The 27,130-nt window shown below is 47.2% G+C and overlaps 1 protein-coding gene and 1 long non-coding RNA gene across 7 annotated transcripts in view; both read left to right on the top strand.

Moving 5' to 3' along the window:
- Window positions 1-27,130, top strand: part of KCND3 (potassium voltage-gated channel subfamily D member 3) — a 133,208-nt gene that overhangs the window by 14,220 nt on the left and 91,858 nt on the right. The window lies entirely within an intron of this gene.
- LOC127480502 (uncharacterized) lies at window positions 23,849-25,308 on the top strand. The gene is made up of 2 exons (XR_007907931.1): window positions 23,849-24,100; window positions 25,182-25,308. It is a non-coding gene; the product is annotated as an uncharacterized LOC127480502 (long non-coding RNA).

Below are 27,130 nucleotides of genomic sequence, written 5' to 3'. Positions count from 1 at the left end.
GGTCATTTACCCATTGCCTCCCACTCTCGCTGCTTCAACACCCAGCACAGACATTCTTTTCTGTCAAATTCCACCACATCCACTGTGAATTTCTTAATATTTTCCTTAGGTGAAGGCAGATTAATGAATGCTTTTCCTGCAGACCAGAAGACAGGCAGGTTTCAGCCGAGCTCTGCCTTCTCCTGGACAGGCAATGCCTGCAGAAACAGATTGTGCCCATTTAACTATTTACCACTGCTACATTAGAACACATTCAAGGGCTGTAATTCACCTCTTAAAATTACAAGTAAAGTGTGGAAGAGTTATTTTAAAATCAATATCTAACAGAATGCCATTGTTCCAACATTAAAACCTGCTGGGAAATTACTGGGAGGCATGTGGCAAGTCAAATCACTGCCTGCCAGAGGAGGAAACAATTCATTACTCCTCTAAAAGGTGCAAGTCTTTACCGGCTTTTCATTCTGCTTTGCAGCCTCAGAAATGACGCTGGAGCATCTGGCTCTTTCTTTCCCTCATTCTTTCATGGTTTCCCCCTTTTGTTCTGCCTGTGCATTGTGGACTTTTCTCTTACTTTCCTCCCGGGGCCGGGAGGGGTGTTTGGGGCTGGGGGACAAGCCAGGGCATTGTCAGGGCTGTCACTCCTGATGCAGAGTGGCAACTCTGTGCATGAATTATCTCTCACCTATAAAAGCATCTGCAAAGACCAACAAAAACAACAACAACAACCACCCCGGAATGGGCAGCCACTCAAAGCCATTTTCCCCCGCCCGGGTTCCGAGAGCCATCGCCTGGGGAAACCTGCTGCTTTCATCTCGGCCTGCCATCTGCAGCAGAATTAAAACACAGATCAGCTTTAGCTTTTTGCCTTCAGGACCCTGCGAAATTTGGCTGCTGCACATCCCCAGAAAGCCCTGGAGAGGGGCTGTTTGCCTTGGAAGGGAGGGGTCCTGTGGAACGAGGCTACGAGCCCCCGAACCCTGAGCTTGCAGAGGTCTGTGCTGTGGAGCCTCCCAATAAAAAGATCAAATAATTCGAGTGATAAATCTTAAAGACATGGAGGGAAGCAGCTGCTGTTACTGATAATGCACCTCCTGTGGCAGCAATAACACCCTGGCACCCCCAAACCTCCCCAGCCTCATCAGGTCTGCTGGGTTCACTTTTAACAAAGCTCCTGTTAATCAAATAACACCTCCCCAACACTGTGAAGCACCCTGAGCTTTTTTAATATGGGTCATTATTTTTCATGCACTCATTGCTTTATTCTTTCTGGCCATGTGACTCCACTTTGCCACCTAAAAGTCACAAACTGCTGCTGTCTTTCTCATCTTGCCTCTAGACCCAGGGTTTCACATCAGATGTGAAAACAGCAGATGATAAAATCTTGAGTCATTTTCAGCCTTTAATATGTAAATGCAAATCCTTGATAACAAGATTTCACCCCACAACAAAACAGCCCCCTTTTTTTCCTCTCTGCACTAAGGAAAACACTTCTTACTATTATTTAACTCTGCTTATTGTCTCTCTCACATGGTTAGAATCAGAGAATCACAGAATGGTTTGGGTTGGAAGGGACCTTAAAGATCATTTCATTCCACCTCCTGCCATGGGCAGGGACACCTTCCACTAGACCAGGTTGCTCCAAGAACTGTCCAACCTGGCCTTAAACACTTCCAGGGATGGGGCCACAATCCTCAATTCCACGTTTGTATGGTCCACATGCACTTTTGGGGTGTAATTTGGAGACATGTGCACCCTTTTCTCTGTATTTTTATGATCTGGAGCACCAGGGAGCCATCCTCCTTAAATATTAATTACAGCCACTATGGTAAGAACAAAAATAGCACTTTATTTTTCAATGGAAAGGGATAATACAAGCCAGCTCTTCTCACAGCCTAATGCTGGGCAGAAGTAAGCTGTCTTCAAAAGGAAAGCTAAAGGGAGAGAAAGCTGCTCTGAGCTGCTTTCCCCTGGAGCCCATCTACTTAGTTTGGCTCAGGAATGCTCTGGGAAAGCAAACCCAGCCCTGCTGTCCCTGCTGCAGTTTGGCTCACGGTGCAGAGAGGCTGCAGAGCACGTGGACTGCATCCCTTCTGGATCAAACACCACTTCAGGAAAACACCCAGTGTGCTCCTGCTGCAAATGGGTGTTCAATCACTGACCACACCAGGTCTGGTCTGAAAGAAATCCTCCTGAGGTGTGTTCAGTGGGTGCCTGGTCCTCTGCTCCAGCCCAGCTCCTGCTACTGCAGATACAAACTTATCCTTTCCCTGACTGATTGCAGAACTCCTTCTCAATCACAACCCTGTTTTCGTGGGGGGGTTTATGTTTACATCATTTCTTGAGCTTTGTCATCAGTATTAATCCGAGAAAAGCTCCAGTTGTTTCTTTCTGCCTCTTCTGAGGGAAGATGGGAACAGGCTGTGTCGACATAACAGGCTCTGACACCTCCGTTACTCCACTGCATGAGAGCCTTTTTCTAGTAATCAGTGTCTGAAATGAGTAGAAACAGGGCTTAAATTTACCACTTCGAGCATGAATCAATGAAGCATTATTGCCAACACACATCCTTCACTGTCACACATCTCAGTTGTGCTCTTGGTTCAGGGAGATTTAAAACCCCGTCTCCCACCCCGTCTTTGCACCTGAGATATCCTCTTTATCAGCCTCGCTCTCTGATCTCTGCATAATTAACCAAAATATGAGATTCCCAGCTTCTGCCATGCCTGTGTGTGCTTTAAAACTTCCCACAAGACCACTAGATTTGTGTACAGATGGGCAATCACGGTCAGCTCGCAGGAGGCAATCACAACTTCTACTTGGTGCCTCTTTCGTTTTCCTGCCTACTTACATCTGCCCAACCGTCTGTTCATCAGTCCAGGGAGCATCCATCACGGAATAGGATGAGTCCTACTGAGTCAGACACTCTGCTTCAGTTCATGAAATGAGCTGGCATGATATTCGAGCCTTGGCACACTCGCTGCAAAAGACTTCAGCACTTTTAGATATTTTTCTGCTACACAGGGAGAGCAGGCCAGATTAAATAATAGAAACAGTCATTCAGCAAAACAGCTGTTGAATGAAAACACATAAAATAGATGAAATTGGGTAAAAGTCACCCCTCTTGCTGAGGGTCAGAACAAGTAGTAAGCTGGGCTGAAGGGATACAAGATTCCAGGCTGCAGAGGGCTGAGCAGGATGAATTCCACCACTAATGAGCTTAGTGAATAAGCTCATTACCTAATGAGCTCTATTGAACAAGCTTGAATTCCTGCCTAGGGAAAGCCCTTGGAATAGATCAAACATAGGTAAACAGCTCCATCAGTTTACTCACAGAAGAGAAATCTGAAGCTCAGGAGCAAGCTCAGGGTCGTGGGCAGAGCCTTTCCCAAGGTGTGGATGTCAGGATGGATCAGGAAAGGCACAAGGAGCAGAGGCTCTTTCCCAATTTTGTCCTGTCTTTACAAGTTCTGATGCTCCAACGTGACTTGTTAACACACAGATGTCCTGATAACTTTTCTTTCACCATTAACATCAGACTGTTCCCCACCTAAAACACCCCAGAGCTGGAGTGGGGAACCTCCAGAGCCCCTTCCTGACCAAAATTCTTCTGGGATTGTATCAACAAATGGTTCATCTCTGTGGAGCTCCATCTGAAACTCCAGCCCTGCTCTGGTGCCTGGGAAGATCTGTCAGAGCAGCTGCCAATTGAGGGGGTTTGGAAAAGGCCCAGAGGAAATCTCACATCCACACTTTCTTGTGGATCATTTATTACCCAGAAAGGCAGGAGTCTTGGAATATGTAGTCCATAAGGAATGGTCCATCACATGCTGTTTAGCCCAGTTTTCAATTCTCTTGGCTTGGAAGTGAAAGGAGAAAATGAGATTTCAGAAGAGGAGGATAGATCTATAGATGAAATCTTATTTTTGACTTCTACAGAGCAACATTTGCATTTATTTTTACCATTTTTTTCTTAGATTTTCAACAGCTGAAGTATTGTTTAAAACTATTCAGTTCCTATAGTTGTGCCACACTGAAACACTGCCACAGTCCATCATTTGCCTGTTATCATCTGAGCAGAGCTCAAAAATGTTGGAAGAAGAAAAGTAAGGGAAAATCTCTGAACTTTTCAGCAAAATATAACAGATAATTTGGTGAGAGGTAAAGATTTTTAGTAGAAAACAGGTGTTCAGCCTTTAAAATATATAGATTTAAACCCATGCATACACACATGCCCTCAAGTGCACATCCCAGGGTAAATAAACACCCAGGCAGCTCCTTGTACGTGTCAGGATATATTCACATGATTGCAGCAGGGAAGTCTGGCACCAAATGTACTGTGAACTGAAAATGAATTTCAGCAGCTTTTATGATTCTTTTTTCTTTTTTTGGTCAGAAACAAAGGCTGCACTGGAGCTGCCTCGTTAGCCCTGTCCAGGGGGGGTATAAAACCCCCTGCTCAGGCCAGGCTGTGTCTCTCTGTGTGTCCTTCCAGGCTGGATTTCCTGGCAGCTTGGACACCCCCTCCCAATTTCATTATGGAAATAATTTTTAATGGGCCTGCCCACTCTGCTCCCAACGTGGATGGGGAGTAACTCCATTACAGCCAGTGAGTCACACCAGTGAAAAACAAGCTTTGCTGGCAGCTCAGCTGGGCTCTGCGGGTTGGAAGAGGTCGGGGTGGAGTTTGGGAGGCACTTTATGCACTATTTTTGTGGGAAAGTCATCATGGCAAGAGATGCCTCTTGGTGTCAGGTCCTCCACAGAGCCCCATCTCATCAGTCCTGGGTCCCAGTGCTTCCCTTGGACCCCTGGGAATGGTGGTGATGCTGCACTATTGTTAGGGCACTTAAGAAAACTGTTGGATAGAATTTATGTGCCATTAATAACTGCATCCCTGGCAATATCAAAACAGAGTGGGCAGACAGCACATCTACCACCTATAGCACTTAACTGTACAGTAAATTAAATCCACCCATTAAATCATCCCAAACTGAGAGAAAGGGCAGTGTCTGAACATTCCTGGATGTTGAGTGCTTTGTTTGCAAGGTGAAATAATCAGGATGAAAACAAGTGGTGACTAAAAGGCAAGGATTTTATGGAATCACAGAATCTCCTGAGCTGGAAGGGACCCACAAGGATCATCCAGTCCAACTCCTGGCCCTGCACAGGACACCCCAAAGTTCCCCCTTGAACAGGAGCCAGAGTGTGCCCAGGGGGACAAGAAAGCCAATGGATCCTGGCCTGGCTCAGGAACAGGGTGGCCAACAGGACCAAGGAAGTGATTCTGCCCCTGGACTCAGCACTGGTGAGGCCACCCCTGGAGTGCTGTGTCCAGTTCTGGGCCCTCAGCTCAGGAAGGACATGGAGGGGCTGGAGCAGGTCCAGAGGAGAGCAACGAGGCTGGGGAAGGGACTGGAGCACAAGTGCTGGGAGGAGAGGCTGAGGGAGCTGGGGGGGCTCAGCCTGGAGAAGAGGAGGCTCAGGGGAGACCTCCTCACTCTCTGCAACTCCCTGACAGGAGGGGGGAGCCGGGGGGGGTTGGTCTCTTTTCCCAGGAAACTCTCAGCAAGACAAGAGGGCTGGGTCTTGAGCTGTGCCAGGGGAGGTTTAGGTTGGATATTAGGAAGAATTTCTTTGCAGAGAGGGTGCTCAGCCATTGGAATGGGCTGCCCAGGGAAGTGGGGGATTCTCCATCCCTGGAGGTTTTTAAGAAGAGACTGGATGTGGCATCAGTGCCATGGGCTGGGAACCACAGCGGGGTTGGATCAAGGGTTGGACTTGATGATCTCAGAGGTCCCTTCCAACCCAGCTGATTCTGTGATTCTATGTGTGATTTGTGGGATTTGTAGGCAATAAGCTGAGATAATGCACCCTGCATTCACCCCCCCTGCAGAGAGACAAATGACACCAGCCATGGACAGACAGACCCGTGGGCACTGCCCAGCTGTTGGGCACTCACAGCACCTTTGCTGGGCTTGCAGCATCAGGCAGCTGAACACAAATGAGTGCCAACAGTGTTAGTGCAGCCCAGGGGGGAAAAGGAGTTACCTGGCAGTGCTGGTGGAGAGTCTCCAAGAAGCTGTGGGCAGACAGCTTGGTGTGTCCCACTTGATTGATTACTCTCAGCTTGTTCTCCAGCTCATTGCTGGATTGCACAGAGACATCCACCTTTTTCTCTAAAGGTCAGCATCACATTTGACAGGGGATACCATAAAACAGGTTGTAGAAGGGGGATGTCTTGTGTCCTGCATTTCTGGACAGTGTTTCACTCTCATGAGCTGTCACAGTGGCTTAGTGTAATGGGCTTCTGAAGGCCAGCCCTGACTGCCAAGGTGAAGGGTTTTTTTGGATGGCTCTGACCATTTCCCTCAGCCAGTCTTATCATCTGAGAAAGATATAAATGCAAGTACAACATCTTTGTTCCTGTGCAAGCTCTGGCTGTGACTCAGGACACAAAGAGCTCCATGTGAGCAAGGCAAAGTCATGGTAACTTTGTGCTTCCCATGGCAGCCTTGGGCAGGCTTTTGGGAAAGGCCTGATGAACATTTAGGAAGAAGTTCTTCCCTATGAGGGCCAGAGGTTGCCCAGAGAAGCTGTGGCTGCCCCACCCCTGGGACTGTTCAAAGCCAGGTTGGACAGGGCTTGGAGCAACCTGGGCTAGTGGAAGATATCTCTGCCCATGGCAGGGGGTGGAACAAGATGAATTTTAAGGTCCCTTCCAACCCAAACCATTCTATGACTCTATGAATTTCCACCTCTCTGGAATTTAACCAAGTAAATATGCACTGTCAGATATCCCTCTCATCCCACACTTGGATTGCTGCAGTAACAATTCTGCTGCCAGCCAGGCCCTGTGTCCACCACACAGCTCAAAGAGTGGTCCAGAGAGAGAAGGTGACCTGACAGTGGTCACCCACACCCCAAGTGTATCAGTAATCAGCTCAAATGACTTCCTTCCAAATGTGCCACACAATCTAAATAGCATATTAAAGAACTCCATCTCCTCTCAGAGATAAAAGCAGAGGGTGGTGACAAAAACCACACAGCATCTTAGATGGCAGAATGAGAGACATTCCTCAGGTCTGAGCTGAGGAATGTCTCTCACGATTTAGCAAAACGCAAACGCAACCGGGGAGTCGTTTGCTTTCCCAGACGCTGATTTATTATTTAATACTAAAATACTATAAATAACAAATCTGCAGAATCATCCAGCCAAGCCACGTAGGGATTCATGGAAAGAGCCCCACACACTCTCAGCAGGCTCTGCCAGGAGGTTGTCATCCAGCACAGCCTGTGACGGGCTGTTCCTGTCGGCGCCGTGACTGAGCGGAGCCGTTTGCTCTGTTCCACACCTGCCATGTGCTCCCAACTGTTCCTGTCCTCGCACTTCCCTTTCCTCACATCAAACTCTGCCTGTAAATTATCAGGCTTCATGTATTATACCCTTATCCAGAAGAAAAACAAGTGCACCAGACCATATTTTGAGCTACGGCCGCTCGTCGTGCCCCGGGCAGTTGGATGTTCCTCAGGATTTTATCCAGCAAGTTGCCAAAGTGGAATGTATGTGCTCTGTGACCAGAGCTGCCACACAGTATGTAAAATGTTAAATAACAGCAAAATCACCTCGTTTGAGTCACAATATAATGCAAGGTTTGAGTTTTTACTACATAATCCATTTTAAAGCACTCTTGGATATGCTGTTCTATGGTAAAATTGGATTTTTAGAAAAAAAATATAGCCTGAGTACTCAGCATAACAGAATGTAATCACAGCAGTCAGTTTGCCATCTAAGATGTGATGCATCTTGTAGATCTTTTTTTTTCCCCAGTTATCTTTTAAATGCAATTTTCTGTCCCACTCTGTTGAGGACACGGTTAAATCAATGAAACAAAAATAATGTTGTAACATTATATCCTATGGCAAAAGACTAATGTTGCTTCTAGTCAGTGGCTGTAAAAGTGATAAACCCAAACCAGATTTCACATAACCAGCAGGTCTTGGATTGTCTTTATTCCTATCTCTGCTTGTCTATGGAACAAGGCAGTGAACCCCCCCTGACACCACACCCTGGAGTGGTTCCAGATCTCTCTTGTCCCTAAAGAGAAAAATCCCTTTATCAAGAGCAACCACATCTCCAAGTATAAACCAGAGATTTCCAGCCATTTTAATTGCATTTTCATCCGTTTCAGAAGAGCTTCTTGGTTTTCTTCCATAATTTGACCTTTCCCAAAACAGAGCATCTGTCTCCCCTCCAGCTGCAAACCTGAGTGTTCACACACCTGGTGAGGTGTTCCCAATCCCAGGTGAGCAGAGAGCAGCCACCTGAATCCAGGGATAAATAGGAACTATTAACATGCAGTTTTGGAGTCCCACAAGTACAGTGAGTGCACCTTTAGCCATTGCCATCCGTGCATCCAACTGGCAGTAAATCAGATTGAGCGGGCATGGAAAAGCTTGTCTGGAGGATTATGTGTGAGATGTGAAAAGCAATCACACTGCTAGATATGGTAAAACATAACCATAAAAGAAAGTGCTGAAAGTCTCAATGATTTGGCATCCATGCAAAGGGGTTTTTAAATGGTGCTGTTCGGATATGGTAGAAAATGATGTCCCTTCTGTAAAAAAAGATTAAAAAACGAAATAAAACAAAAAAACCCCACCCCAAACAAACAGAAAGAAAAACCAAAAATAAAACAGCAACAAAAAAACCCAACAAAAAACACAAAAAGTAAACCAACAAACAAAAAAATCCCAAACAAAATAAAACAGACAAAAAACCCAAACAAACAAACAAAACCCCCCAAAAACCACCCCCCTCCCAAAAAAACAAAAACAAAACAACGACAACAGCAAAAAACCACAAGAAAACAAAAAAACCCAACCCAACCAAACAAAAAAAAACAAAACCAAAGAAAAACAAGCAGTACTGAGTGGTAGGAAAAAAACACTATGGAAAAAATAGCCCTGAGGAAAGACAGGGCAGAGACACGGGGTCTCTCTCCTCTGCCTAGCCCATAATTTCCAAATTATTTTCCTTCTTTGGTGTTCAAACTTGTCCATAATTCAAGAGGAGCTCATTATGTGCTGTTAGGAGAGGGACTCACGGATTCATTTTCCAAAAGTATGTGGACTTTACGATAAAATCATAAATCACAAAATCAAAAAATTGCTCTTTGTCTTCTGAAATACCCAAAGTTAATCTGAGCCTCCTCAGCCCACAAGAGGAATTCAACACCTTGCTGGAGATGCTCATGCTCTGGTCTGTGTCTGGAGTGATGTGAACCCAACAATCTGAATCCTGGTCTGATGATACACACAAAACACATCAACCCTCCCGAGGAGCAGCAGGAAATGAAGTGTAACTTTGCAGGGGTTTGGCTGATGAAGAGATTCCAAGCAGCTGTCAGTGAAAGCCCTTTTCCTCCTCCCCACGTGCCCCCCTGGTCACAGCTCACCCCGGCAGTGTGGCAGGGAGGATTCTCTGAACCAGAGGGATATTGGCTTTGTGCCCACTGTGAATAATGGGCTTTGTCAGGAATGATCTATTTGAAAACTAAGCACTGCTCGGGGTTGTCTGTCAGGCAGACACGACCATTTAGGAGGCCTCACGTTAACGGGGCTGCAGGCTGCAATTCCCAGCAGGGCTGTGATCCCACTGCCCATCCCAGCAAGGCTCTGATCCCACTGCCCATCCCAGCAGGGCTGTGATCCCACTGCCCATCCCAGCAAGGCTCTGATCCCACTGCCCATCCCAGCAGGGCTGTGATCCCACTGCCCATCCCAGCAAGGCTCTGATCCCACTGCCCATCCCAGCAGGGCTGTGATCCCACTGCCCATCCCAGCAGGGCTGTGATCCCACTGCCCATCCCAGTGTGGCTGTGATCCCACTGCCCATCCCAGCAAGGCTGTGATCCCACTGCCCATCCCAGTGTGGCTGTGATCCCACTGCCCATCCCAGCAGGGCTGTGATCCCATTGCCCATTCCAGCAGGGCTGTGATCCCACTGCCCATCCCAGCAGGGCTGTGATCCTGTTGCCCATCTCAGAAGGGCTGTGATCCCAGTGCCCATCCCAGCAGGGCTGTGATCCCATTGCCCATCCCAGCAAGGCTGTGATCCCACTGCCCATTCCAGCAAGGCTGTGATCCCACTGCCCATCCCAGCAGGGCTGTGGTCCTGCTCAGAGGAAATCAGCTCTGTCCTTGGCTTGTGGGCCACATTCCCCAGCCAGTCTGGGGACAGAGAGTGACCCAAGGGCAGGACATGCCACCCCAGACATGGATCTTCACGGCCAAACCTGCCCATCCCCACACTGTCACCCTGGGCAGCAGTAGGAGCAGAAGTGCTTAAAGGTAAATTGCTTATTTCCTTCCCCAAAATCCTTTCACTGCAGGGAGAACAGTTCTCCTGCTCAGTCCTCATCCATCCTGTCCTTAGCTCGGGAATGTGAGCTGCCCAGCAGGGAGGGGCAGGGCAGAACACTTCCAAACCACTTGTCTTCTGTCCCACTCAGGTGTTTGTTCGTGCCAGTGCAGGCTCGGGGGGTTAATTACTAAGCCTAAAAGACTCTTTTTTAGGGACTTAAGGAAGAAAAGAGCCGCTGAGGGAAGAAAAGAGCTTCCAAGGGCCAGTTATTCCTGCTGCCTTTTTCATGATACACATCCTCCCAGTTTCATGGGAGTCCCACACTGCCTTAGCAAGGGGTGCTGGGGTTGTGTTTGGGGGCTGGTTTAGGAGGGGAAGTGCCTGTGCTGAGCTGTGGTGGTGACCTGGAGCTGCCACCCAGCAGCTGCTGAGTCTGTGACCCTGTGACAGCTCTGGGAGCAAACAGCTGCTGTCTGAGACGATTTTGGTGACGTGAGATGATTGCAGAGTTAATGTTCTCCCAGCTCGCTATTGACACATGGGATGGGTAAATGAGATTTACTTTGGCGTCTCATTCACTTCTCAATCCATCTTCTCCAGTGCTTTTCTCCCTTCCAGCCTCTGCAGGGAAAGGTCAATCAGTTTAATTACAGATGTTAGACACACACACACGTGCCATTTGCAGCCCCAAGTGTGCTCACACAGCTGAACTCTGTTGCACACTCCCAACTTTCGCATCAAATACAACAGCAACAGGCTTCTTCTGCAGTGAAGAAACCTCCCCACATATCACTGGACTGATAACAAAAGGAATAAATAACTCAAGAGAAGTGAACTTGGTGATATTTCTGTACCAAGGCTGTCAGAATATGCTACAACTGTTGTTCAAGTTCACTGCCTTCCCAGATAAGCATTGACATCTCTATTTCACAGGTGTAAAATCAAAGAGAGACAAAGCTCCAACTTCTACACAGACCATACAATCAGGAATTCCTGCTCCTGTTTTGGGGCAGAAGAACATTTCTTATGGGAGCAGCGGAATCCTGTGGATCCTTCAGCCCATCAACCTGTACCAGAACCTCAATCTGAGGCAGCTTCGATCAAATCCTTCCTTGTTTCTATAAAAACCTTGGACATCCACAGAAGGTGACCAGAAAGAGTCACCTCCTGCAGACAGGCAAAGGCTGGCACTGAGATTTTCTGATGGTCAGAGAGTCAGTCTGACACTTTTCCACCTGTAGTTTTCATGCCAGTCACTGTCATATCACCCCAGAAGAAAACTCTGCTGCTCAGACAGGTAGTTTTGATGCCTCTCATTTCGGTTCTCCCCATTTAAGACCACTTGAAAAGCACAAACTTGAGGCACAGATCCATTAAGGAGCTGTAAATGGTCGACTGAGACTGGCATGTTGTTTCTGTCCCTTTAGAGAAACCCACAAAATCCCACAGAGGGCTCAAAACAAACACACAAACCCACAGGCAGCAGTTGCCTCAGTCCTTGGGGAGGGTTCTGGAGGGCGTGCCAGGAACTCGTCCTGCAGTATAAACTTCACTTGGAAATAAAGGACACTTTGTGATTTTTTAATTGCCTCCTAACCTTTCGTTAATTGGGCTTTATGCAGTGAGCAACATCACAATAATAGGTCTGCAACCTCTGTGCAGAATGTAAATGGGCCACAATCAGGGCCCGGGCACCTGAGCATGCCAGGCCCAACTCATCCACCACAATAGAGGCTTCCAAATTATCCAGTGGCCTTTGTTTCACTGGAATTACTTTCAAAGCAAGCAACATCTGAAAAGCCTTCCCCACACACCACAAATTTTGGCATTTGCTCATGAGAGAGGCACAGAACAGCTCCACAAAGTGATGGCTTTCGGCGGCTCCCAAAAGTCACATTTTAAATTTATTTCCATAGTAATGAGTCCAGTGAACAGTTCTGTCAGGAGGATTTATTTGCATGCCTCACATTTATGTTTTCATGTCGTTTCTGAGCTTCCCATAAACACTGGGCTTTATGGTTAATGAAAGTGATAATCCCAAGGGCAGGAACTTCATTTATGGCCTCGGCTCTGTCTGTGCCACGACACCCCAGGGACTGGGCAGGATGCTCAGTGTGGCCCTCTCATGTCTGGAGCTCACCTGTCTCCATCTGCAGGGCACAGAACCCACAGGACGAGGCCATAAAGTGGGAACTCGGGGCTTAAAAGCCGATTTTTGGTGAGAGAAGGGATGAGAGGGTTGTGTCTCAGAAGGACTTTTGCAGCTATAGAGAAACAGCTGATGACAGTCTCAAAGCCAGAATTCATCTCTCCTGTGTTGCCAGGGCTCAGGCTTCTCCACCCTAGGGGAAGTTTGGGTTGGATCTCAGGAGGTTCTTCCCCCAGAGGGTGGTTGGCACTGCCCAGGCTCCCCAGGGCAGTGGGCACAGCCCCAAGGCTGCCAGAGCTCAAGGGGTGTTTGGACAACGCTCTCAGGGACAGGGTGGGATTGTTGGGGTGTCAGTGCAGGACCAGGAGTTGGACTGGATGATCCTCATTGTCCCTTCCAGCTCAGGATATTCTCTGATTCCATGAACCCCAGCTTTAGGAGCAGAATTTCTTTTTCTTCCATCTCAGTTCTACTTCTCGTGCCTCCCCCTGTGCAGCCCCCCCCCAAAACCCCAGTGCTGCAGTGGAGCAGCTGTTTCCTGGATCCAAGCACAGCTGCAGGAGCCACTTGGGGACCAGGAGCTGCTGGCACAAGCCCTGGGATTCAGGAGCAGCTGGAGCACAGGACCCTGCCTGCTGCCAGAGCCCCCACCAACCCCTCTGCTCTGCAGCACCAGGAGGGGCTGGGAGAAAACCCATCCCCTGAACACATCCTGGGCAGGGAGGTGCGTTTGGCTCCCGAATTTCAAGGGCCAGGGTCCCAAAGTTTCCAGGAGAGCCCAGCTGATGCTGCCCAAAACGGGGCTCCAGGTGGTGTGAGGGCTCTGGCACCGGCCCTGCAGCAGCACCTGAGACCTCTCCCCTCCTCTCCCCGCCCTGGGCTGGCTGGAAATCTTTCCCAGCAGAAACTTGCTGTCTCTCCGGGCTTACAGTGCCATTTGTTCTAATTCTTGTTGACATTTCATTTCACACGCTATTAAATGACCCCCTTCAGAAGGATGAAACAGAAATTTGCTTTAGAAGAGGGGAAAAAAAAAAAAAACAACCCACGTGTGTGCTTGAGGACAAAACAAGCTCCTGATTTATTTTCCTGATAAAGTTAACAGAGCTGGTGGAAAGCATCCAGCCAGCCTGAACCAGAGCTGCTGTGTTGGACATAATTCTGTATTTAGTGACTGTGGCAGCAAAGTCACTAATATCACACCACATGCTTCTGTGATTATTGCCATTTTTAAACCCAGCCATACTGTTTCTACCTAAACTAATCTCTCCTTTTGTTTATAAGTGAGGTTGAAAAGCTTTCTGTAAACAGGTTGGTCCCTGCAATTAGACCATACTGGATAATGGAAGGACAAGTGTAAGGGAGCTGGAATGAATCATTTTTTATGTGAGCAATTTAGCAATGACATATTCTATCAATCACCTCTGTGCTGGGGCTGGGGAGTAAGCACAACTCCTGACACGTTTTATACCTTTCTTGGAACAGTATAAAATGACCTCAGGAGGTGGAACAGGGAGCTAGAGGTGGCTGGGAATTAATTCATGGGGAAAAGAGGGAGAGGGACGTCCTGGCACTAGGGGACAGTGGCTCCAAGAGCACCACAGTCAGAGAAAAACCACAGACTGATGTGAGCAGAGCTGGAAAACACAGTGAGAAGGGCAACTACAAAAACACAGCTTCCTCAGGCTTTCCATGGGCTTTAACTCCCAACATGCTACATTTATCTTTTATGGTGATTAAGGCTCAGCAAAGTCATTAATACTGAGACTTCCCTCCCCATATCATGTTAAGAAGTAGACTTTTTTACTTGTTTAAGGAAAATAATCCCCTTTTCCCCTTCTAGACCTGCTTTCATGGGGGAAATGCAACGCTGAAGATGTTGTGAGGGAGTCCATTTGTACGTGGCTAATTAACAATTTAATGACTACTGTAGAATACAACTTATGGAGATAAACAAAGGCTGTTGTGTGCAGAAATCCCACAAGTTCATGATGGGCTGTATCAAAGCAGCATCACCCCGTGGGCTGCAAAGGTGGGGATGAAGGGAGTGGTATTTTCCCCAGCCCATTTCCTGACTCCAGCTGCTGAAAAAAAAACCCCTAAAAACTACCCTTGGGAAAAATCCTTTTGAAACACTGAAGTATTTTTTGAGGATGATGTGAACTTCTACTTTCTCAATTTTTAAACTAGGATTATGTCATGTAATATCCTTAAAGATATTCCCCAGGGCCAGTCACTTTTACAGTGAATAATATCTAATCACCCATTTCTTCCCATATAATATACTACTGCCTTCTAAATTTGTCAATCTAATTAGCTCTTTCCCCTAACACTGGGTATGATTAAATCTGTCTTAAAACTTTCTGTGCAGCACAAGAGCAGACACACCTGAGCATTTTCTAAATTTAGCAGAGGACAATATTTAATGGGTTATTTTTAATGGATGCTGGAACTGCTGCATAAATGAATTCTGATTTGAAGTTCCTCAGCCTCCTTATTTTTTTTCCCCCTCAACTGCCTCCAATTGTATATCAAGCAGATTAGAAAGAATAATGGGGAAACCTACCTGGTACCATCCATCAAGGATCTTTCAGAACTAAATTAACAATGAGCACTTTCTGCAAAAAGAGGAGGAAGAAACTGGGTTTCTTTAGACTTCAGCTTCATCATTCTAGGAGACGTGTCAGACTGGAGACATTTGGACTCATCCCGTGGTTTCCATGTGCTTTAAACGGGGCTGGGAACAATTCCTGAGGATTTCCACGGCTTGCACATAACTTTGATGTGAATTTTAGGAAGATTTATTTGTATTTGGAGTAGTTAAAACACCTGTTTGTGTGTTGTGGAGCAACGACCTCCACCCCCAGGAGATGCTGCAATTTTCCCTAAAGCTCCAGGCTCGGGAAGCAGAAGTCAGGGCTCACCTGAGTGGGGCAGGAGGAGCACAGCAGATGTTCCCCAGGGTGGAAATCTCCTGTTAAAGCCACAGCTGGGCTGTCCCAGCCCCAGGGAGCAGCAGGGACTCAGGGCTGGTTCCTGAGCTTAGCAGGGAGTTTTAAATTGCTCAGCACAAGTGGCGACTAAAGAGGCAAAGCAGGAAGGATGGGAGACCTGACAACATCAGCTCCAGGGGAAAAAACTGCTGCAAATCTGTAATGGGATCTCTTCCAAACCCTTTCACTGTCATTCATTAGTCAGGTAGCTGGGAAACCATCAGGTGCTGCTGGGGGCTCTCGAGTGCCTTCAGAAAAACCCACAAAAGCCTTTGTGTGCCTCTAATCTGAATAGTTTCTGGTGCCACTGCAGGAATTTATCTAAATTGTGTTGTGGGGATTGAAAGTTGGTTCTTGGCCCATTTAACTGTGCAGCCACCTCTTTCATTAGGGTCCACTGGCAGAAAGATAACCAGTGCATCTTCATAAATGACAGAGACATCCACGGCAGGAGACAATAAGGTTGTTTCTTACAGAGGATTTGAATTACTTCAATTATCGTGTCTGAAGCCTCCCATTCAGGGAAGGGTGAGGTTTGGGATTACTTCAGAGCAATCAATTGTGCCTGATTGGTTATATTCAATAAAACTAGATGGGAGAATCTCTTTTTTTATTTTTTTTTTTGTTCCCTTCAGGCTGTACAAGCTCCAAGACTTGTAAAACCTCCGTGCCCCCTTCAAGGCTGTCACTTGAACAAAACAAAGGCACGAGCTGGAGAGAGGAGAAACTAATAATATTCTTGGGGTGTATTTAGGCTGCTTGTTGCTGAAAAGAACAGTTTGTCCTCACGTGTCAGCTGCTGAATTCCAAGAGCTGGGGGAGGCAGGTCAGGCTGTCACCCTCCCCTGGGCAGGGGAAGGAATTGAGGCTCACGATGGAAAGGGATCCAGGAAAGGGAATCACTTCTGCTCGTGGTACAAAGGCAAAAGGAAAGGTGTCCAAGGCCAGATTGGACAGGACTTGGAGCAACTCGGTCTAGTAGAAGGTGTCTCCCTGCCCATGACAGGATGAGAAATAAAAATACAATTTTTTTATAGGCATATGGCAAAGTTGTAAGATATCCAAGTTCCAAAATACTGGACTTGGGTGTCAGGGTCTTTTTCAGCCAGATAAGGGGAATGCAAGAGTTCTTAAAATCTTTTGGGGCCGTTTTTGTACAAAAGGAGTTCTTCTCTCTCTTTGGGCTAAGAACAAAGGAAGATCCATCATCCTGGAGAGGGGACGCCTTGCAGCCAATCAGAATAAAAGTAAAGCCTCTTTTTTAGAGAAAAGAAACCTTTTTTAAGGTAAAAATGAATCTATTAAACTTATCTGTGCAAGGCTCCCAGTCAAGCACTGAAGCAGAGCAGGAAGGTGCCGTGAACCCTCCCCTGAGCAAGTGGCAGATCCAGTCCCAGAGGGGGTTCACTCTGCTGCAGTTTGACCTCCAAACAGATGAAGTTCTCCCCACTAATTAAACCACACTCTTCCTCTCTCTTCTCTCTCCAGTCAATAAGATAAACACAGGCCAGGGGAACACAAAGAACGGGCTTGGTGAGTTGTGGAGCCTCAAAGATGCTTTTCCAGCATTAGATAACAAACACAAAAGCTGAGCTGGGGCTTTCTTAATTTTTATTTCTGGATAAATACGTGTTCCTCTGGTGTTACTTTTGGCATGGAAGAAAAGGAAAACGTTTCTGCCTAAACAGAATGGCCAGAGGGTTTAAAGCAGATCCTCATTAAAAGATTTGTAATCCTGCCCCTGGAAGGCATGCAAAAAAATGGCTGTGCCTCAAAAAACTACAATACAATCTTTTTTTTTTTACATAATCCACTCCTGTTTAGCCAGACCTCCAACTTACATTTAATTTGAAGCACAGAGATGAGTTCAGAGTGGTTTAAAATTCTACCTTGAATAGAAACTCTTTGCTGACTTGAGGCCATAGCTATGAATTTACTCTCATCTCCAGGACTTGTGGCTGACATTAAAAACTCCACTAAATCTCTGAACCTCTTACTGGCTTCAAGCTTATTAAACTTCCTAAAAACTTTCCCTAAGAAAATGTGATTTTTTCCTTCATTTCCACCTCTGATCAAGGTTGTAACACCTAAGCCAGAACATCCCTTTAAACTAAACCCAGATAATATTTTCAGGCGTGGTTCTCCATCACCCCTAAAATCTCTTTTGGGCAGGCAGGAGAGTTGTTCTTTTGGAGTGAAATGTGGACTTTTGGAAGCTGTGGTTGCCCTGTTTGTGAGAACAAGGCACCAACTCACTCCAGGCTGAATCACCCAGCACATATTTCACTTTGGTGGGTGTTTATATCCTGCTGCCTTTGGCAAAGCACCTCTCTAAGGTTGGGACACAAACTGGTTTAAGCACCAGCTTTGCTGTGCTTTGGTCTCCAGCTTAGCCCTTCCCTCCTAAGCTTCTGAGGCCTCTTCCCAGAGCCAGACAGAGCAAGTTCAGGAAGTAATATCGTGGACTCCCCAAGGAAATTAAAGTGGTCGTGTTGGAGCCAGTTCCTGCAATGGAGAATGGAAGATGCTGCATTACCAGTGAAGTATAAGATATTGTGAAATAGGGCTGTGCTTTTGCAGCTCATGCCCAGGCTGAAGCTCTGTCGTGTCTCAGGGTAACCTCCCAGCCTGCTCCTACGTTTGCTTTGCAAAGAAAAGGAGGCCAGAAAAAAAAATAATGAAAAAGGCTTCCCCCCCCCCCCCTTTGCTTAAGTGTCACTTGAAGGTTTAAATTTAGTAATTAAAAGTCCCTCCATGCTTCTGCGTGAATTTTTAAATATAGCCATTAAAAAATAAAATACACCCTTAGCATGATCCACCTTACATAACTTCCTCCACAGTTTAAAAATAACCTGTACAACTTTCTAGTACTCCGTGTGCATCACAGCAATTAGAGAGAGGCAGGTAGTGCAGAGCTCATCTCTCAGCCCATCCCTCACCCACAGCTTCCTTCACAAGAGCTTTAGCCTTGGGAGTACAAGGTGCCCACAGTGGAAGGGGTAACACAAGTTTCTGTGAGACACCCACCCCAAAACCCAGCTCAGATTCCCCCCTCACCCCTGCCCGTGGAGCTGAGGTTGCTCCTCATCCCATCATCTGACAGCCCCCAGGGCTTGGGGCTTGGCCAGGAGGCAGCTGCAGCTGCACATCTGGATGGGGGACATCTGGTTGTCCTCCAGCCCGTGGAGTTTCCCTGTTTCCTGCAGGCACATTCATGTTTTTGAAGGAGCTGTTTGTGTCTGGAGCTAAAAGGAGCAGAGCTCTGCATCGTAGCCTGGCTCCTGCCTAAGTGAATTACCAGAGAATCCTAAATCTTACGTTATTCTGGTCCAATAAATATTAAAGTCAGGGGGGAAAAAGCTCGTTAAAAGCCCCAAGAGTAAAAATACAAAACGGAGCTGTCTCTGTGTTTGTGCTGAAATCACACAAGGCATTAATAGCTCTCTGTAAAACCCTCCCCGTCCCCATCTCCACAACTCTGCAGCTGAACCCTCTGCTGAGGGCTCTTCTGGTCCACATAAAGTTCCTGAGAAACTCTCAGGAGCAGCCAAAAAAAAGAAAAAAAAACCCACAACCCCCCCCCCCAAAAAAAACCCTGGAAGCCACTGAGAATTGCAGAGTGGAAAGAAATGACCACGTGAGAATGATAAATGCGTTGGAAAATAAGGAGAGCGAGGATATAGATCAACAGGGGTCCATAAATCATGGGCATGCATGATGAATCTGTTATGCCAGCTCTGCCCGTTGAACTGTTAAAGCCATGCTAAAATATGATTGAGGCACGTGTGAGAAACTCCAGGCAAGTCTCCCAGGCCTCCATCCCTGTCTGGAGTAAATGATTACAGCTGCACTCACCTAAGTTTACATTAAATTAGGATCCAGCCAGTTTTAGCTACAGAGAGAATTATTACTGAGCATACATCAGGCACAGCATCATTAGGGAGCTGGGCATGCATTTATTCTCTGTTTCCCAACTGTATTCCATCCCAAGTTTATCCACTACTTCCAGCTTTCTTCTGCTAAACATACACACACCTGCTCTGGGTGTGCAAGAAAAATCCAGGTGAGCTTCGTGTCAGTGAACCAACCAGGGGCAGGACACACCAGCAGGCAAAGGAGAGGGGCAGGGCACGAGTGGAAGGGGTCAGGAACTTGAGATCCCCCCAGGGGGGAGGAACAGCATCCCTTGGTGACCCCACAGCCCTGCTCCAGCTGCTGGAGCTGACTCCAGGCATGTTTTCCCATGAGGATCCAGGCTGGATAAGCCCAAGGAGCCCTGTGTGCCCTGGGCAGCCCCACTGCCCTGCTCTGGCTGCTGGAGCTGACTCCAGGCATGTTTCCCCCTGAGGATCCAGGCTGAATAAGTCCAGGGAGCCCTGTGTGCCCTGGGCAGTCCCACTGCCCTGCTCCAGCTGCTGGAGCTGACTCCAGGCATGTTTTCCCATGAGGATCCAGGCTGGATAAGCCCAGGCAGCCCTGTGTGCCCTGGGCAGTCCCACTGCCCTGCTCTGGCTGCTGGAATGGCTCCATGGATGTTTTCCCATGAGGATCCAGGTGGATGAGCCCAGGCATCCCTGTGTTCCCTGGGCAGTCCCACTGCCCTGTTCTGGCTGCTGGAATGGCTCCATGGATGTTTTCCCGTGAGGATCCAGGTGGGATGAGCCCTCTGAGCCCAGCCTGCCCTGGGCACCGCTGCCCTGCTCCAGCTGTAGGAGCTGACTCCAGGCACATTTTCCCACGTGGATCCAGGTTGGACAAGCCCCCTGACCCCAGCCTACCCTGGGCAGCCCCACTGCCCTGCTCCAGCTGCTGGAGGTGACTCCAAGTGTGTTTTCCCATGAGGATCCAGGTGGGATGAGCCCCGTGCCGCTGCCTTCCATCCCCATGCTGGTTTGCTGTGTCATTGCAGAGCTATTTATAGACTCAGGGTTGTATCCAGGGAACTGGAGGATGTTGACTAGTGTTCATCTATGAATAAAACATGGATATTTTCCTGGCTGGAGGAGCTGAGAGCTGCTTTGGATTTAATGTTTTACTCTCTGATCGGGCTCAGCTGCTGAGCCAGTTCCTTCTGCTTCACACACAAGGGAGGGAGTTGAGACTTGGACTGAGAGAAAACATTGCAAACACTCGGTCAGGATGTCCCTTTCCATCAATATTATGGGGAAAAAACGATAAAACTTCAGTAAATCTGCTTTTTATGCAGGTAGTTTCCTTTCCTCCAGTTTTTCTCTCCCCCGAGGTCATAAGATCAACTTCTCAGCCAAGCACAAAACATTTCATTCTGAAATTTCTTTGCATAATACAGGCTTGGAAATCTTTGCCTATCTGTAACTGTAAATGGGATTTAAACAGAAGGCATGCCCATGTTTCTCCCACATATTAAATTGCACAAGAGGGAACGTTCCTTACTTCCTTTTCCTGATGCCCTGCTGGGGCTGCCCAGTCTGCCCTGAATTTGGACCACTTGGATGAAATCCAACATCCCCAAAAGCCCTCAGTGGCCATGGAAGTCTAGTGGAGGCCAGACCTGTGGAATAGCAAAGGCAGACAGGCCAAAAACGCCCTTGCAAAGGCTGAGACTCCTCTTTTAGAAACATATTCCTGGGCAGAGGGCAAGACCTGCTCTTACTGAGGTGCCTTTACACTGTTCTGGCTTTGTAGAGGGAAAGAAGGAGCCTCAAAGCAATGATTTATTCCTACCTACCACCTCTCACCCCTCAGCTGAGCGAGGGGAAGGGAGGAAGGTGATGGATTTTTAGCTTTATTCAGCCAAGCTGAGGAAGCCAGAGCAGTGCAGGCTCTGCAGCACAGCACAGCACAGCACGTGGCTTTTCAGTGGGCTAAAGGGATCTAAACTGAGCTCTTGTGCTGCTGCAGCCAGGATATTCCTGGTGCCTCCCAGCTTGCCAGCACCAAACCTGCTCAGGGATCTCTGCACTGCAAGGAATCCACCACAGCTCTGTCCACAACATCTGCAAGGGAGAGCTCTGGAGTGTAACCAGCCACCCATGGAATGGGCCAAATGTTTCACCCTCTCCTGGTTAAGACACTGAGTGGGTTTTGTTTTCTGTTTAAATCACCATTTCTTGCACCTCCTTATAGGCATACATTTGTTAGGCAGCATCAGAGCTGACAGACACTGTAATAGTGTAGATTTAAATCAGATATATGGGAAAAATCCTTCCCTGGGAGGGTGGGGAGGCCCTGGCACAGGTTGCCCAGAGAAGCTGTGGCTGCCCCATCCCTGGGAATGGTCAAGGTTAGACAGGGCTTGGAACAGCCTGGACTAGTGGAAGGTGTCCCTGCCCGTGGCAGGGTTTGGAATGAGATGAGCTTTAAGGTCCCTTCCAACCCAAACCATTCTGGGATTCTACAGAGTTAAGGGCATTAAACCAGTAATTTATCAAGGAATTCTACACCAAATCCATGGACAGATAAACTGAGAGAGTGAGCAGGAGATTCACCATCTCTCAGGCACTTCATCTCCTTCTGCTGATCAATACAAATACTCCTCCTGTTACCTGCAAGTCACCACGTCTGACCCCATCTGTCTCTCTCTGCCTGTTGAAAAATTAATGCCAAGTTTTCCACGGTGACAACTGAGATGTGAAATGACAAAAGGAAGGTCAGTTTGATGGATATATTTCTCCATACACTTTTGAAGTAGGTCAGGTTATATAGGACTTGGCATCACTCTCAAAGCAATCATAACTGGAATTAAATTTAGATTTCAATAACGAAGGTGCTTGAAAAAGTCAAAACTCCAGGCCTGGTTTTTTTGGCCACTCTTTGCTTCCTGCAAGAGCCACCCCAGGGCTCCAGAGTCCCCTCAAAGGATTGAGAACACACAGATAATGCCCATTCACCCAAGAGAGCAGTTTATTTTTTGCCATTCTTTTTGTCAGCCTCCTTGGACAAATCACCCCATTTATGTACAACACTTCCATGGCAGCTTTCACTGTCCAAGTGCAGTTTATGTGTAACAAACACAACCTTCCAGCTGCCTCTGCAAGGTGAATAAATACCATCAGCCCCTGCTGCTGCAGCCCAGGATGTGCAGAATGGGAATTTGAGCTCAACTGCCCAGATGTGCTCCAAAATTACACGACCAGCACACAGAGAGCTCAGTTTCTCCTGATATTTAAAACTGTATCACTCAGAAAACTTTCTTTTCAGGTTCAAAAAGGCTCAGGTTTAATATATACCTGTCGTGGCTCACTTGGCTTGAGTTGGATTCACAAGAAAAATAACAAACCAGTGCAAGAAGTTTGTGTTTCTCAGTGTTTCAACCCACCCTACAATAGAAACCTACAATAGAAGAGAGCCTGACCTAACGAGATTACACAGGTTACTATTTTTAAAGCCAACTACACCGAGGAAGAACACAAAGAAAAGCCCATTACTGGGTGATAAATAAAATAAAACTCATTTTCCGATGCATTCTGTAAATCAGAACACTAAAAAGAGCCTCCAAGGCTGTATTAAAGCCGAGAAAAAACGTAACGTGAAATCAATGTTAAAGGCCATCTCAGCATCCTTTTATCTAACCAAAATTGTAAACACACTGCTGCATTCCCAAAGCACAAAAATCCATTTACACTTTGCATACTTGAAAAGAGGTCTAATGCATTTTGAAAACCTCAGACTTAACTGCACATTTCTGCCATTTAATACAACGAGGCTTAATAAGATTTGCAGGAGGCACAAAAAGGGAAAATCGAGCCCTAAAGATGAGCACACACATTTCAGGGTCCCAGCAGAGAGAGGCAAAAAAAAAACCAGTGATGGGGGAAATGTAACAGCAGGAGGGATCAAAGCAGGATAAGGGATGACCAGGAAACACAGGGATGTTTGGGAAGCACAGACTCAGCACTCAACTCCTCGCAATAGTTCTCTGAGCAATTAGCAGATGATTTGTAGCAGTGACAGAGAGCCAGTTTTCAAACCCAGTTCCCAGAAGGGTGTTATTTTTGGTGGATAACTGAATTCCAGAGGTCATTTTAGCTCTGGGCAGCACAACCAGACAGACAAACCGTGCAGGAAGAGGCGGTTTGGGCTGCACAGGTTGGTGCTGCTCCGGTCAGGAACACGGGGACAACCTCCCTGGAGAGGCTGGTCCATCCTCAGGGTACTTACATCTCTCCATCCTGCTCTGGTCACTGCTCAACAGCATGGCAGCACCCCTAGCTGAGAGACACGAGTTTAAATTTCTGAATACAGCAAGAGAAAGCTCTGAAACCACACAGATATGAGCTTAGAAAGGTGGGTCTGAAGACATCTAAGAGTTGGAGCTGTTTGAAGTGCCGGGTCCTGCACTTAAAAACCCTGGAGGTTTTTAAGAAGAGACTGGATGTGGCATCAGTGCCATGGGCTGGGAACCACAGTGGTGTTGAATCAAGGGTTGGACTTGATGATCTCAGAGGTCCCTTCCAGCCCAGCTGATTCTATGATTCTATGATTCTATGATTTATGAAGTCATCCCCGTAACCAGCCATCCACCATCCATGGACTTATCCCTCACAATTACCCAGTGGGTTTTGATCTCTCCACTGACACCTGGGTGTCCTGCAAAGGCTGCAGAAGCACTGAACAGTGAGTTTGTGCTCTTAAAACCCTCCTGAAACTCTCTGCCCTGTTCCCAGCACTTTAACTCCCACAGGCTCTTGAAGCCCATGATGCTGAAGCATAAACTCAGGGAATATTTTTCCCTTTGCTTAAAATTAGAGAGGCAGACATCAAGCTTGGTTTAAAGTGGTGTACACACAGCAGAAAGCTGAGAGCTTATCCACAAGTGGTCTAAGGCATGGCACAAACTCAAATGACTCAACACAACAGATGCTCTTTATACCTGTCTGACTTTCTGTACAATGTGCTTTGATCCAAAAGCTTTTATGGCAACACTTGAGCCAAAGATCACTGGGGAAAACAGAGTCCTGTTGACTCCAGAAAGCCCTGGGTCAGGCTGGCAGAGGGAGGAACTGACCATCAGGTCTGGAGTCAGGAATGTAAAATGCACACGCTCAAAATTAAAAATATGCCTCCTGTGCACTCAGCCTGATAAGTTATGTTAATTCTCCCCCTCAAAAATGCCTTTTAGCGTTGGGATCACAGGGTCAGCCCAGGAAACCCCTGCCCATGGCTTTGACCCCCTCTGGACATCACATGTTGCCAAGACAACCCACAAGGAAGGAGCCCTGCTCTGGCTGCATCAGTGGCCTGAGGGAAGGGGAAGGGGTTGAGCAGGCTGGGAGCAGATTTCCATGGAAAAATCAGGCAGTGACTTCGGAAGGGGTGATGAAATCACCAGGGATAACATTTGTCCTTTTTCCCCATTGCTGCAGCGTGCCAAATTCCCTGGTTCTGACACGAAGTTCTGAGCTGTGCAAATAAATCCAGAAAAAAACTGGGATCCCTGCTGCAAACTGCCCTGAACTGTGCAAATAAATCCAGAAAAAAACTGGGATCCCCACTGCAAACTGCCCTGAACTGTGCAAATAAATCCGGAAAAACCTGGGATCCCCGCTGCAAACTGCCCTGAACTGTGCAAATAAATCCAGAAAAAACCTGGGATCCCTGCTGCAAACTGCCCTGCTGAGGAAAGAAACCCACTGGGGCTTCTGCACCTTTGCTTTCAGTTCTCTTGAGCATTTCCCTCTCTCTCGCCCATCTCCAGCCCGTATCCAGCAGGTGTTTCCATGGCAACGCCGTGTAAAGCCATCCTTTCCCTCTGACACGGGAGAAAATGTTGAATGGCTGAAAAGAATTGGCTTGGGAAAACCTGGAACTTCCACTAAAAATAGGCGAGGCAATAATGGGAGGTGATGGTGGAAAAGCTGCCCCGGGGGCTTCAAACCCCTCCTGGGGGGGTCTCTCTTGGTACAGCTGAAGGCAATTTGTTGTTTCTCTTTGATGAGAAGAAAGAAAGGGTTTTGTTTTCTTGTGAGGTGTGGAGCAGCCCTGGCAGTGTTGTCCCTTCATTCAAGGGGTCGTCGTCCCTTCATTCAAGTTGTCCCTTCATTCAAGTGTTGTCCCTTCATTCAAGGTCGTCGTCCCTTCCCCTCTTAGCAGGAAGTCTCCTAATTCCATTTTATCCCATAGAAATGATTCTGAGGGACCCAGAGGGCCAGGAAGGAGCAGCAGAGCCCCAGACTCTCCCCTAAGGAATGGCTTTGCTTGAAAGCCTATAACTCTTCCAGTAAATCAGTGTAATTTGTGCTCTGATGTCCTGCACGGCTTTACAACAAGTGACAAATCAATCATTATCCAAACATCCTTTGATAATCAGTGTGGTTCCATTAATTATGATAAATGCTTTCAGCAGCTGCAGTATGTGGACCTAATGCATAATTGCTTGGGAATCATATTACCCTACTTCTCTCTTCACTTCATCAAGTACAAAGTCTCTCCAAAACCTGCCACACTCCAGCAGCTGAAGGCAGAGTTTACACAATCCACTCTTGCAAGGGTTTAATTGGAGCAAATGCAGAGTCCATTAGTATTAGTGTTATTAAATATTAAGTAATATTCCTTGAAAAGGGCCCATTACAGCTTTACAAATTACAAATATACAGGAGGACTCTCTCAGTCTCCTGACCCAGGGGATTAATTGGAGCAGTTGTTGCACAGCAACACGGTGCAGGCGATTAGGACCTCACCTAATGAGCAGCACTGCATCCAATTGGAATTGCAAGGAAATTTAGCCTGGCAGAATGCAATTACTGCCTTCTGAACCTGATTGGATCAAAGCCTGGCCGTGTTCTTCAGAAAGTGCACCTTGAAGGAGGAGGGAAAGAGCCCCAGGTGAGAAGGGGCAATTCCCACCGGTCTTACAGACACGAGAGGGGAAGGGGCTGAGAGGCCTCGAATCAAAGGGACAAATTCAACCAACAGGTCACTGGATGCACCTCCACATGATTAAACCTCAGGGATTTGGGGCCACAACACATCCCTGGGAGCAGGAGTTCAGCTGCCTTTTCAGAAAGAACCGACATTTCTATCGGAACCCAGGACTCGTCGTCAAAATAAGACAACGTCAACTTAGAAAAGGTTATAATTCTTTTGAATTCAGAGAGGAATGGCCTCGGTGGCAGGTTTTTCCCTTGTTCAGGGTCTTTTTTTTTTTGCCCATTTGTCACTGGGAGTGACAGGATGCTGAACTGGGTGGATTTTTGGAGCTCCTGCTCACGAGAACACCTGTGCTTTTATTCCCTTTCATCCCGGTGATCTCAAGGAGTCAGACCTTGGGTTTACATCCATCAGCAGGGAGCTTTAAGGGAGTTTTCCAGGGGATTTGGGTAAAGCAGAACAGCTCCATTAAATCGTGAGGGGAACCAAAACCCTGCCTCTCAGCTCTTCCTGCAACATCTGTGTTATTCCTGCAGTAACTCCTGCATGTTAAGATCGGTTTTAGGAAAAGGGGAAAAAACTTAGTTGTTTGGAAAGTTTAAAGAAAAGTGGGAGTGGAATAAATATTTGGAGAGATCAAAGCAGCACAGGGAGGGGGCAGGAGCAGCTCCTGGGGGTTCCTCATCCAACAGGGACAGGGAAGAAAAGATGATGGAGCAGCTGGACCAGAGCCTGGAAATTTTAGCACAGTGGGAAATCTGAGGGAAAAAAATGTGC

This window comes from Manacus candei, unplaced genomic scaffold (assembly GCF_025592945.1).
Source record: "Manacus candei isolate 608988 ecotype Guabito, Panama unplaced genomic scaffold, ASM2559294v1 h1tg000073l, whole genome shotgun sequence".
Lineage (NCBI taxonomy): Eukaryota > Metazoa > Chordata > Aves > Passeriformes > Pipridae > Manacus > Manacus candei.
The sequence above is the reverse complement of the archived record's forward strand: the minus strand, read 5'-3'. Positions and strand labels throughout refer to the sequence as shown.